We start from the raw sequence: 14811 nt of genomic DNA, 5'->3' as shown, positions 1-14811 counted from the left end.
GAACGAAGGCAATATGAGCAACTACAAATAAAAAAAAATAAAAACCTCAGGCAGAACTGCAACTAAAACACATTCCAAAGAAGCAACCAACAGAAGTAATGAGTGGTTCCTCGCTAAGGAAGATGTGGAATATGGGGACACTACCCACTAACAGAACTTCATCATTTGCGTTATCAAAAAGATTCCACTGTCATATCCACCACATTTATCACAGAAAGCTGCAATACTGTTAGTAACAAAGGGGAGCCATTGTGGACAATTTCTACCAATAGAAATTGATTAAGTTGTTAAACAACTGTTTCATTCTTTGGATTCTCGAAAGGGCTCTTTACAATGACGTCTACATTTAGCCTATTTGAAACCGGAATGTGGACATATCAGCAACATAAAGCGGGTCTATGTGGACATACCTCGTTAACATTTGTTGTTACCGCATATGTGTCACTAATTGCACTGTCAGGAATATTTTCAAAAGTTGTTCTGCTGTAGACTGAAACACTAACAACGTCAGCAACAAAGTTTGGATTCTTTAACGAAGATTTCAGTTCTGTCTGTCTTTATTCACCTTTAATTTCGCGCCCCTAACAAACTCGTTTGTATGGGACTGCAGCACAATTATCAGAAGACAGTAGGCTACTGTTCTCTGCTCGAAACACACGCCAGCTGAATTTTCTCGCCGGACACGAATCGCAACACGCAGCGATCCTGCAGGTTAAAAGCAATGGTAAGACATAGCCGCAAGTTTCAACACTCACGGGCTCTATCAGTGATATAAGCGAGACTGCAGCATAAACTTGTCCGCAGCATACTCTGGCATAGATTAGCTTTTCTGTGCATATCCTGTCAATTTGAGATGTGAACAAAACACCGTTTCTGAAGAGACTGTCGTGGGCTAAACGCCTTCAACAGCGATGTAAGGCAGAATTTAGGGTTTATGTAAACAGTAAACAGTGTCCGTTGGTCGATACACTTAAGAATCACTTGCAGAAAGAACTGACAGATTTGTATGATACATTCCGAAATACATTGTGGTTGTTGAACGTATCAGCAAAAGGAAAACATTCAGTAGTGACCAAATCTGTAATTTAAATGACCGTGATTATGCAGTCAATAGGGCGAAATTGCTAAGCACGAACGTGAGAATATAGTCCGCATACCAAAATTATGTAAATTGAAATGGCGAAATGTTGTCGTAGTTAGCATACAGTAGCTTACGCATCCACTAGCTCTCACGCACAGTCTGGCGTAACGTACATGGAGCAAGAGGCCACGATAGCGAGGAAGTTACGACAGATTCTTCACAGGTGTCGCCTACACTCTGGCATCGGTTTACAGCCGTGTGGCAGTTAGGTATGTCAAAATTTTTCCGCTCATCTGTAGTTCCGTTCAGCAGAAATGGGATGACGTGCCCCCATTTCTGCAAATGCCCCCATAACCAAAAGTGTAGGGAATTTACACGTTTGGGGCGCCCACCGATAAATCCATTAGTCTTGAAACGTCGTCAACCATTGTTTATGCACATTGGCATGAAAATGCGCTGGTGCATAATCATGCTTGAACGATACCTGTAATCTTTGCTGACATGTCACATCTTCTAGCAAGTAGGCAAAACGTTTCTGAGAGTTACCAAATGTGCAGCAATCAGTGGCAAAATCATGTTTTATTTGTTCACTTTCGGTGCTTGCAACCAATATGTAATACAGTATTACTACTCATAGCACATATTGGCTGCAAGCACCGATGATGGCTGTCAATCAATTGAAATCGATTTGCAAAGGTGAATAAATAAAACATGATTTTTGCCACTAGTTGCTGCATATTTGGTAATTTTATGGTTTACGGTCGCTGCACAACTTGGGAACCACATGGAGCCCACCACTCATAAGATCCTGAGAGTGTCTTGACACTAATAGTCAACCATATTTTCGTTACGAAGATTGTGAATGGTGTTCTTTGCCAAGTCATGTCTTTTTAACTATGTACAATGATTTTCCACACGTCCCTTTCACTTCAGAAATACACCTCCCGGAAATGAAGGAGTTTGGCAGCACTGTCCATGAGTCGTACTCGAACACTCAGTTTCACTTTTTGCTTGTTGTCATTTTCATCTCAACATGGAGAGTCTGATCATTGCTGGAAGTAGCGGCGGACTAAGCCCGTCGGAGGCTCGCGGCGGCGAAACTAAACAAGACTCCTGGCCTGGTTAGAAACTGATGTATTTAGGGCGCATGTAACGTAAAAAGTGAATAATATAGCTGTAATGGCTGATATAGGTGAGAAGCTTAGAACACGAAACAATATTTAGCACAGATCAGCCCCAGTGCAAAGAAATATTAACGAATAGACTAAAAAAACTAGTATTTTATATGTCTGGAAACAAAACTTGTACAGGTATAATATCAGTTAGTTTCCTAATCTTGGTACGAGACAGTAGTTGTTATTGAGATCATTAGAGTATATTTCTTCATGCCTTTATTTTAATGAAATTCCCAATAACGTCATTGAAATCTATTTCATTTGGAACTTTTCTTTCAGTTGATAAAGTGGACAAATAAACTAGTCGTTTTTAAGTAATCGTAGAGGTAAGATACACTGAAGAGCCAAAGCAACTGGTATAGGCATGTGTATTCAAATGCAGGGATAGGTAAACAGGGAGAATACGGCGCTGCGGTCGGCAACACCTATATAAGACAAGGGTCCGGCACAGTTGTTAGATCGGTTACTGCAGCTACAATGGCAAGTTGTCAGGATTTAAGTGAGTTTGTACGTGGTGTTATAGAGCGATGGGACTCTGCATCTCCGAGGTAGCGACAAGGTGGAGAATTTCTCGTACGACCATTTCACGAGTGTACCGTCAACTTAAATAATGCGGTGAAGCATCAAACCTCCGATATCGCTGCAGCCGGAAAAGGACCCTGCAAGAACCGAACCAACGACTACTGGAGAGAACCGTTCAACGTGACAGAAGTGCAACTCCTCCGCAAATTGCTGCAGATTTCAGTGCTGGGCCATCAACAAGTGTCAGCGTGCGTACCATTCAACGAAACATCATCGATATGGGCTTTCGGAGCCGAAGGTCCACTCGTGTACCCTTCATGACTGCTCGACACAAAGCTTTACGCCTCGTCTGGGCCAGTCATCACCGACATTAGACTGTTGATGACTGGAAACATGTTGCCTGGTTGGACGAGTCTCGTTTCAAACTGTATCGAGCTGATTGACGTGTACCGGTATAGAGACAACCTCATGAATCCATGAACCCTGCATGTCAGTAGGAGACTATTCAAGTTGGTGGAGACTTTCTCATGGCGTGGGGTATGTGCAGTTGAGGCGATATGTGACCCCTGATTCGTCTAGATACGACTCTGACAGGTGACACATATGTAAGCATCCTGTCTGATTACTTACAACCATTCATGTCCATTGTGTATGCCTACGCACTTGGGCAGTTCCAGCAGGACAATGCGATCCCCCACAAGTTAATAATTGGTACAGAGTGGCTCCAGGAACACTCTTCTGAGTGTAAACACTTTGGCTGGCCCCAAACTCCCCAGGTAAGAACGTTAATGGGTATATCTGGGATGCCTTGTAACGTGCTGTTCATAAGAGATCTCCTCTTCCTTATACTCTTACGGGCTTATGAACAGCCCTCCAGGATTCATGGTGTCCATTCCCTCCAGCACTACTTCAGACATCAGTCTATGCCACGTCGCGTTGCGGCACTTCTGCGTGCTAGCGGGTGCCCTACACGATATTAGGCAGGTGTACCAGTTTCTTTGACTCTTCAATGCAATTTATTATTAGTTTCTGTTCAGAAAAACTTATCTCGCTTGATGAGATTGAGACAAATATGATTAAGGAATACTGAATAACAAGTGAATTCGCTAAATTCCCATTTAATTATAAACTGAAAGATTTGTTGACTTGAGCATTTAGCGGTATCATCCATACTCATATCGGTAGCACATAGACGCCTGACACACCTTTTCACTTCTTGTAGCATCTGCCCCTTATCAAACGCATGTTTAATTTCTACCATGTTCTGCAATACTATAGCCAGAGCGTTATTGGAATCTTCAAGCATAAGTTTTTTTTCAACAATTTGGAAAACTGAGTTGATTTCCTACATGACCGTGCATCGTCGTGGCAATTCTTGTATAATTCGATCTGTGCATTCAAACATGGATCGTCGCACTTATTCTTGAACTGATACTCCAACGTTATGAGCTAGTTTGCCCTGCACTTTTTTATTTACGCTTCTCCTTTCTCGTCCACACCACTGCAATTTTTTGTGCCAAAAGTAACAGCATTCGCTATTACTTTATTTCACTCCGTCAGCAAATTCACATCCATGGTTTTTAATTTGGCGAATCCTTTATATAAAGGCATTTATCGTTGGGCTAAATTTACTTATTCCAGTGTCGTGTGCCAGAAGTTGATACAGGTCACAGAGGTAAAATCAAATATACAGGGAGGGGCAAATAGAAATGGCCCGGACGAGAGGATAATGTCGGACGTGAATGTATGTTTCTTACCACATCCCGTGGCCCGCACACCACATGTACGGCTGCCACGTGATCCACGCTGCCACAGAGCGTAGTGCGGACTGCTGTCAGTGTGAGTGGAGCAGTGCAAAGGCGACGATGACATTCACAGTGGAGCAGCTGGTGTTCACTGTGGAAAGTTACGTGACAACAAAGTCGAGGAAAAGGTGTGATCAGATGTTTTCTGAGAAGCTTAATGGCGTCAGAGTGCCAGCAAAGAGTGCCATTCAACGCTTAATCCGAAAATGGCGTCAGTCAGGATCTGTTTTGAACAGGTCAAAAATCCTGCCGAAACGTGCCCAGCACACCAAAATATATGCTGCAGTTCACCAGAATATGTTTCAGAGACCTACCAAATCAATCCGATGCCTGTCACAAGAGACCAACATATCACGCCGATCATGTAGACGAAGGCTTCACCTGGACCAGCACATGCATCCCTATCGAGCGTCTGTTGTTCATTCATTAAAACCAGGGCCTTCAGTTTTGTGAGTTGTTGTTAACTGAGAAAATAATGAATGGCTTGGATCTGTTCTTTATGTATGATGAAGCCTGGTTTCACCTGAGCGGTTATGTGAACCTATATGATCAATCTGGGTAGCGGAGAACCCCCATAACCTCCACAAAACACCATTACGTGATCAAAAGTTTTGGGTTTCGTGTGCATGTATGCCGGTCGCATTATAAGTCCCATCTTCTTTCATCATATGCTGACTTTGACGCGTTACATTGCTACCATTTTTAAACCGTTTGTGGCAGCATTAACGGAGGAGGAAGAAACCTACAGTCACTTCCAACGGTATGGAGCAACTGGGCATAGAGCCGGCCGAAACTTGGAGCACATTTACACAATCTTCACACCTGACAGGGTTGTTAGCAAAGGTAAGTTTGGTTGCGGCCCGAGCTGACCTCCCAGGTCACCCGATCCGTTGTTGTGCGATTACTTTGTGTGGGAGCCATCAAATCTAAGGTGTATCACAACAACCCTCATAGTCTCCTAGAACTGCAGCAAACCATTTCGGATGAGATTGGAGCAGTCAAACTACGATCTGCCTTCAGCGACTTGCTGACCAGGGCATAAAAGTGCTAAGCGATGGATGGTGGTCACTTTCAACATCTACTACAGCCAGGTTAGTTTTGTAATTCCTTTCCTCTGTTGTGTTTCTCCTTACCCTGGAACTGTTATCTGGGCCACTTTTATATTTGCCCCATCCTGTAGAGGCTTGCTGCAGATGTAGTGTCAAGGCTCGTCTTGGATGGATCTTGCATATCTCCCAAAGTGTTCACACCCGTTTCCATGTTTTTTATTATAACTTTAACTGAGTACCAGAAAATCGTTTCAATCCGGTTTTTTTTCTACAAGTAATTCCCATTTATATATAGAAGACGAGAAGAATCAATGTAACTTGTCTGGAGTTCCAAACCAGATAACGCTAGACGGAACTAATGACAACTCGTGAATACCATGAATATTTATGGAGTGGCTAGCACTGGGATTGAAAGTAGCATTTACACAAACTTTTCGAAATTTTCATTGTACTCATTCATTCTTACCTGACACTGACGTGGCATTGTCATAATCTTGAGGTCTATACTATTCAATATTCAAGCCATTTTTTTTCCAGCTGCAGTTGAATATATTTTGACATATTCTCTGCAGTCTCCCACGATATCCAACATACCAAAGAAGAATTCTACAACTTCCGCAATGTTATCTTCTGTATGGACGCACTTACTCGTAATTATTCGGCTCATTTTGTCAGCTCTGGTTCAGCGGGAGTGTTGTCAAACATTATTTCGTAATATTTAGCCTTTGTTGATCTACAGTAAATTTCGGTTAACACGTTCTCCCAAAACAAAAATAAATTCATTCTGTATCCCTGTTGTAAAATAAGAGTGTACTCCACCTGTGGAATCTTCAAGCTCTAAACAATGCTCTTTTAATAATGGATCATCTTGCGCCATCAATTGCAGAAATTCTGAGAGACTTCCTCTGTTTTCCGATGAAACGTCTTCGCGTTGACCACAGAAGCAAGGCTCTGCTGGGCTAGAATTAGTGTAACATCTAAAAGACGTTGTAAAATGTTTTTCTCCAATTCTCGATCTATCATTAACTTATACTCGTATTTGTAAACTATAGTTTTAGTGCAAATGTGTAAATAGTATAGATATCAAAAAACTTTTTACGGAGAATAACTACGTCTAGTAGGCAACTACTTGTCGTTCTACAGTTCTTAAGATCGATGCAAAGTTTTACAAGAAAATTGTAAAAATTCTGAGCACATCCTTTGAGAACTGCTATGACCTTATAATAGGTAAGTAGAAGATACCTATTTTAGTATTTTGCATAAGTGTGGAGCCTCTAACTCTAAAGTGCCTCTTAGTTAATGAATGTATTTTGACTTTGTGTGGAATTTGATTAAAATAGTCTGGCTCTGAGGGCCTCTAAATCTCGAGGCACCCGAGATTTGGAGCCTTTCTCAGCTGCCCACTTAGTCCGGCCACAAATTGATATTTTAATTGTGCAAAATAATTAACTGATCAATTATTATCTCGACCCCCTGGTGACACTATGAGTTTTTTCCCAGTCGGCACATGGGTCCCCTCCCTCGCCCATCTCTTCCTCTCTCACCTTTCCCCTCTAGCCATCTTCCACCCCCACCCCCCAACGCTGGAAATGGCGGGAAACTCGGTCAGTCTGAGTTGAGGTGTCAGACTGGGAGGGTCAATGTAGTATTTACTTAAACAATTTCACTCCGTTTATTTATTTAAATATTTAGGAATGCCCTCTCCAGAGGATATCCCACCCCTCCCAAAAAAATGGAGTGAAAAATCACTCGGTATGTGTTGGACTGGGTGAATCTCACAACAGTGGGGTAACATGTCGTCAGTCACATTTCATTAAACAATTTCAGGCTTTGGGATACTGTTTAAACAATTTGCCGGAGATAAGGCAGTGTTGGGATATTGTTTATTCAACCAGATTGCAGAGATGGATTTCAAAAAATTTATTTACTTATGTCTAAAGACTACATTACACCTTGAAATTGTCGATGTCACGCAACTTGTGCTAACAAAGAGAAAAAGAAAAGGAAAAAAAAAGAAAATCACGGTACCACATAAGACAAGTAGCAAGCGGACTCAAACTGTTCATAGACCGCCCTTTCACCTACAAGTCGAAATAAATACCTCTACAAGTCGAGATAAGTACCTCTACTTCAGCTACAAGTCGAAATACATCTAAAGACACTCCTACACTCAAAAATACATCGAGTAAATCAACTAAAGAGATTCTGACATATCGTAAATGAGCTATCAACCACTTCTACACCAAACAAAAACATCGTTAAATGCATGTAAGCGTTACCTACAAAACACTGCACTAGGAGAGGTGTAATTTGCTTTGCTAATGACACGCTTTCAAACGTTTCAGATGTGTCACAGGAAATACTTTGTCTCAATAGACACTGGAATTCGTAGCACTATCCTACAGTGGAGAAACCTGCGTGTGTAATTACCACCACAACGTATTCGGAAAAAATACCCAATGTATCAGTAATAACGATCACTGCACCCCGCTGCCGTTCGCGTGTGCTTTAAGAATGGATCGGAGGCCACGTGGCGATCCATTCACTGCACGCTGACTGCTATCGAATGAACCCCGGTTGGAATTCAGATCGCCAGCCCTTGCGACGTCAAGGATCAAGCCATCATACAACGGGGCAAGGAATTTCACGAACTTTACATCAATTGCTCTTCTGAATTTGGTACTCATCCAAAATGAAGCCCTCTGATTGGCTGGCTCTGAAACTTGGTGAGTCTTTTAGAGGAGGATGACTTACCTGAGTGGGTGTAGGACATTCCTGATTACGTGGATCAAATGCTAATTCCATGGACCCAAAGTGGAAAAGGTAATTACTCACTTCGCTTATAACGATGTGATCGTCATACATAAAACCTGTATTCTTCTTCTTCTTCTCTGTTGAACATTGTAATTAATTTTCATTATTATCTCTCTCTTCTACAGCGATGCAGCAGGTCGCTGTGGCTAGGGCATCAGGGTGGGCCAAACCAAGGGCCCCAAAGCGCGGCTGCCGCAGCTGAGGCTGCTGCTTAACCTGCTATCGGTGCTGCTGCAGCACCCTGGATAGGACATCGGAAGGGCAATGGGCTCGCAGGCGCGCAAGAACAGCTGCAGCATCAGTATCGAAAACCATCCCCTCAATACCCAATCTCAGCCACCTTCGCTAATGGGGTGGATGTAGCCATCATTTGGTTAGCAATAGCAACGATCCTGTAGCTAGCGGTAGCTCCCTCTCCCGTCCCTTTAGAGAATGTCATCAGACTAGTAACATCATATCGTGGTTAGGACACTCGGTGATTGTAGTCGCATTTGTGGAGCGAATCTTGTTCACTAGGCTCGAAGACCCGGCAGGAGAGTAGCACGACCCTGTCGGATTTCTAAGCGCGTGCCTTCGTGTCGTGGAAACGGAGCTCCTCAAAGTTATTAATGATCCGTGGTATCCTTCCATCAAATGCAGGGCAGTGCTGTGTATCGAACTGTCGCACCCCCCAAAACTGCCTCTGGCCTTGAAGTCTTCACTATCTTTGGGGGGAGGGGCGGAGGATGGATTGCGTTATAGCATGGAGCACATCAACCGTGGAGTAGTCACGTGAAACCACCTAGGGGAACTATACTTCCGAGATTGACGTTAGAGTGCCAGCTAAAGCACTTAGCCGAATACTGCACCTAGACATTCATTCACATCTCTGTGATCTAGTAAACAGAGGGTCCACAGCTCATAAGAAGGCAGATATTAATGTTGAAAATAAAACCGATCAGGCTTGTTTTGCATGCTCAATCCTGACTTGCGAGTGAAATTACAATCAGAAGGATCATCCGCTGCACACATCTCAATATGGCGTAAGTGCTCACTTTCGTAACTGTTATAACTTTGACGGTATCGAGTTCCCTATCAAGATGCAGGACATACATAAATTTGAGGCTCAGAATACCAGAATATCGTTTCATGTTTATGGGCAGGAGAACTGCAACTCAGATGTGCAGAACAAGCATCTAGTCGTCGGTCCCCTCCCATTTCTCAAAATTTGCAAGTGACCGTAACATGCACGTAGACATGCTCTTCTTCTCAGATGAGAGAAATAAGGAGAAAGGCAACTATCATTATGTTTTTATAAAAGCATGTCTAACCATCTCAGCTCCCAGGTGAGTAAACATATAGGTAAAGAGCATATTTGCCTCAGTTCCGTTTCCTCAGACAAGTTATCAGGGAAACATCTAGTAGAATGCACATACAAGGACCTGGTACGTGATATCATACCTTTTGAGAAAAAAAATTGTTAAGTTTAAAAATGCTCATTATGAGGAGCGATGGCCGTTTGTGTTGTACTCTGACTTTGAACGCCTCCTCGCTCCTGTGACCCCCTGTGAAGGTGATCCTACGGCCTCAAACATTATCTGTACAGAAAAACGCGTACCATATGCGACAGCGTACCAAACTGTGTCCTCCTGTGATTCTAGTCTTAAACATCACAAATTTTATGTCAGGGAAATACTGCGATCTCACTCACCTTGAAAGACTTTCATAGGAGGGTGATAAGCTCGACAGCGACAACATTCCCACCACCAAATCAAAGGAGAGTGAAGATCTGTACCATAACGCGGTTGATTGTCATGTTTGTGAGCCCCCGTTAGAGAGGAAGCGGAAATTCCTCGTAGGGTCCACCGTCATCTTACGGGGAAGATCCATGGAGCAGCTCATAGTACGTGCAATTTAAGGTACCAGTTACCAAGGCAGCTACCCGAGTATGATGCTCACTTTCTTGTTGAGCACTTGGCTGATTTCGGCAATGAGAAAAATTAGGTCAGTGTCCTACCTGAGAGCGTCGAGAAATATATATTTCATTCTCCAAATGAATGACGCTGAGAATTAAACCCAGCTTCCCTGACCCTCTACTTTTTTTGCAGGCACCACTTCAGAGACTCAATGAAACTCTACCTCGGGAGAATATGCACATCACTCGAGCTGCCTTTCCCGACGAGGAAAAGTTTTAACTTGTGACTAGGAAGGGGGTTTTCCCATATGAGTATGTAGATAGTATGGAGAAACTCAACGAAACCAGGCTACCCAACATAACTATGTTCTCCAGCAACCTTACAGGCGATGCCATAACGGATGCAGGGTATGAGCATGCCGTGAATGTCTGGCGGGAATTCAACATCTCCACTTCAGGAGAGTGTGCGCGGCCTTACATGGACACAGGCGTGCTTTAGCTTGCGGACATTTTTGACATATTCCAGAGACTATGCATCACCACATATTCTCTGGACTCCGCCTTTTATTACACGGTGCATGAGTTGTCTTGGGACGCTATGTTCAAGATAAATGGAGCGCAGCATCGAAGTATTGACTGATCCTGAAATGCTTCTTTCGTTTGAGGGAGGGATCCATGGGGCACTTTACCAATGTGTCCACAGATACGCCAAGGTAAATAAGTCACAGATGGATGACCGATCAACTCATTCTTCGATTCGAGTTACATCATCTATTTTGATGCAAATAACTTATACGGGCGCGCCATAAAACAGACACTGCGGATTGGAGAGAGCCAAGGGTGCCCAAGCCGGCCCCGGTAGCCGAGCGGTTCTAGGCGCATCAGTCCGGAACCGCGCGACTGCTACGGTCTCAGGTTCGAATCCTGCCTCGAGCATGGCTGTGTGTGATGTCGTTAGGTTAGTTAGGTTTAAGTAGTTCAAAGTTGTAGGGGAGTGATGACCTCAGAAGTTAAGTCCCATAGTGCTCAGAGATATTTGAACCATTTTTGAAGGGTGCCCAAAGACGAACGCACGGAAGTAGGTGGAAAAATCAAGGAGGGTATGGTGGCTGATTCTGATATAGGGTATGTTGTAGAGTCAGAACTCAGATATCCTATTAGTTTGCACAATGCGCACGCCGATTTGCCACTGTGCCCAGAGCTGCTACTTCTGTGAGGAGGCTCCACCCCAAAATTGATTACAACGCTGGGGGATAGGAGGAGATACATTATTCATTATTGTAATCTCCAGTCGTGTCTCAGCTCTTGGGTATGGACATTGTTAGGATCAGCCGGGCTTTCAAGCATCCCCCCCCCCCCCCTTGAGTGAAGGAGTGTATTGATTTGAATTTAGACAGAGAGCTTCCGCGACGTGTGACTTTGAGAAAGATTCTTACAAATTAATGAATAATTCAATTTTCGGCGAAACAATGGAGAATTTGAGGGAACGGCGTGAAATTTTAATTAGAGCCTAATTAGCCGGACGTTATGGCGTAAGAAAATGCATCGCCACACCAACTTTTAAGTGCGCCACCATATTCAATGAGTACTTTGTTGCCGTGTAGATAGCGTAGACTGCAGTAGAGTTTACAAAACCTATTTATGTGGGGATGTGCAAATTAGACCTATCCAAACTCCGCATATACCGCTTTCATTGTGGGTTTGCAAAAACTCATTTCACAGATCCTAAATTACTTTATATGAATACAGATAGCTTCATATGCTGGGTGAAGAACTACAGTCCATATGAAGTAATGAGGTTCCACGGTAATGAATTCGACCCATCCTCATACACGCTCGATAATCCTTATGGTATTGTTACACAGAATAAAGAGTTTATCGGGCTGATGAAGGACGAGATGAATGAACTGCCGATTGTGGTGTTTGTAGGTCTGCGGTAAAAATGTATGCGTATCCCACATTGGAAGATGTCGCCGAGAGACGGGCTAAGGGTGTGCGTCGTATGGCATCGAGAGCCCCTTCTATCACAGCCTCGGCACATGGTACTGCAAATTAGCATTGGACAGAGAGGACACGAGATGTAAACTGTGCTGCAGTGTAAAGTCGGCCTGTCGCCTATTGATAAAAGGGTCATTTGTAATGACGGAACTGAAACTCTCCTATACTCACGCTATTCGCTTGTAGCGAGAGAAGGTGTGGGGGACAGGGTGGGGGACTCAGAATGAGAGGGAGAGAATGAATGACAGAGAGAGAGAGAATCCATGTATGTGTGTGTGCGCGCGCGCGCGCGCGCGCGTGTGTGTGTGTGTGTGTGTGTGTTTGTGTGTGTGTGTGTGTGTGTGTGTGTGTGTGTGTGTATGTATGTGTATGTGTGCGTGTCATGTGAGGTATAAATATTTATTTATTATTTATTTAAGCACACAGTATGTGTGGGCTGTGAAAAAGAAAAAAAGGTTAACAAATGTAGAAAGCATGAAAATAAATATTTTACTATCTCTTTTGCTTGTCACCTAAATATTTATTTATACACATCGTGTGTACTGTGCACATATACAAATATATCTGCACACAATATGCATCATGTAAATACAAATAGTTTTTAAGTTTCGCCCACTGCTAGCCGTTTAGTCCGATTAGTTTTTAAGTGTAGATGTACATAGATCCATCCATTTCACTGTAAATTACTTCGTCTGTTTAGGGTGGACGTGTAAATCCATCCACTGTAAATTATTCCATCTGTTTTGGTGGAATTCCTTTAGTATTAATGTAAGACAAAAGTACCTTTTTATTGGTTATATCCCTTTTTATCTGTGAAGTGAACCAAAATATGTCTACCAGTACCACTTTTAATCGGTGATGTGTTTCAAACTATTTCAAACAGCGCCAATCGGAATCTATGGCCTGAACCAAAAATGTATCTCTAGAGGATTTCAGGGAGTTATGATGTAAACCAAAAGAACTCTGTAAATTACTTCACATTATATATATATATATATATATATATATATATATATATATATATATATATATATGAATAAAAATAAATTCGTTACCATATATCTTTGTTGTTATTTCACAAATAGCTGTGCTCACAGACGTATTTAAAGGTTGTACAAAACGCATAACGTATTAGTTTGAAGCGTGAGGGAGGTGCGTGTACGACAGAGAAAAACAAAGTACAAGAAATGTTCGCATGGGACTTTGCCTGTCATATTGCCCACACTGGGTTATGCGCACAGATAGCCCGAGACCATGTGTGTTTCCAAAGATATGTAGCGAACCTGTCTAAAATAGTATGGCCAGTGCTTGAGGAAAATCACTGCCACAGTATCTGGAGTAAACTACATGGATTCGAATGAAATGAATAAAAAAAAAAAAAAGAAAAGAAACAGGGAACACACATATTTTAAGGTAAAATTCATTTGTTTCTCTTCCAACTTAAAAGTAATTTTACATTTTCATTATCAGACACAACACTATTTTTACCCATCTTCTTTGTCTTTTGTCGATGAAGAGCACGACACCCACAGATTTACGGGTCTTGAATGGCAGCAAACTTGAATATTCGAGGCATCCATGCGATCTTCTCCTTCCTCTTCACGTAGATCATGGTATCCATGTGGTCGAATAATCGAAGCGACGGCACCGTATTTTTATAGTGTATGCCAGGACTATCCCAGTAAATTCCATGCCAGAAATGTGTTAACCACTTTGCGCTCCTCCATGTTTTAGCACGCTGCACATCCTTGGAAGGTCTAGGTGAAGCAATGTCTGCTGAGAATGCCTCTAGCATACCTGCATAAGTGTCTGCTAGGAGTGCGACATCTTTAAATGTGAACGGTACTGGAACCCTGAGCATCTGCAGTGATGTTCACACCTTGAGGTACCATTGCATAATGAACCGATGAGTGGGCAGGAGCTAATCACGTGGGCCTGGAAAACTAGATCAATGTTGCATTGTGTTCTGGGAAATTTCCTGACGCTTAAAATTCAACTTCTACATCTACATCTCCAGATTTAATTTTATTATTCTGGTTTCAGCGGTCTATTACGATAACTGGCACCAGCTCCTTGAATTTCTGTGGACTGAATAGACATCCTACCTCTTCACCGCGCGGGGTAGCTGTGGGGTCTCAGGCGCCTTGCCACGGTCCGCGCGGCTCCCCCCGTCGGTGGTTCGAGCCCTCCCTCGGGCATGGTCGTGTGTGTTGTCCTTAGCGTAAGTTACTTTAAGTTACACTAAGTACTGCGTAAGAAAAATATTCAAATGTGTGTGAAATCTTACGGGACTTAAGTGCTAAGGCCACCAGTCCCTAAGCTTACACACTACTTAACCTGACAAACACACACACACCCATGCCCGAGGGAGGACTCGAGCCTCCTCCGGGACCAGCCGCACAGTCAATGACTGCAGCACCTCAGACCGCTCGGCTAATCCGCCGCGGCGGTGAGTAAGATTAGGGACCGATAA

General features: G+C 43.0%; 1 protein-coding gene across 1 annotated transcript in view; it reads left to right on the top strand.

The window, feature by feature from the left end:
- The first annotated feature begins 1249 nt into the window (after window positions 1–1249).
- LOC124711975 (fatty acyl-CoA reductase wat-like) overlaps window positions 1250–14811 on the top strand; it is a 174180-nt gene continuing 160618 nt past the window's right edge. Inside the window, exon 1 of the mRNA XM_047242258.1 lies at window positions 1250–1350. The gene's annotated coding sequence lies outside the window, so the exon portion shown is untranslated. The remainder of the gene's footprint in view (window positions 1351–14811) is intronic.

The sequence above is a fragment of the Schistocerca piceifrons genome, chromosome 8 (assembly GCF_021461385.2).
Source record: "Schistocerca piceifrons isolate TAMUIC-IGC-003096 chromosome 8, iqSchPice1.1, whole genome shotgun sequence".
Classification (NCBI taxonomy): Eukaryota; Metazoa; Arthropoda; class Insecta; order Orthoptera; family Acrididae; genus Schistocerca; species Schistocerca piceifrons.
The sequence above is the reverse complement of the archived record's forward strand: the minus strand, read 5'-3'. Positions and strand labels throughout refer to the sequence as shown.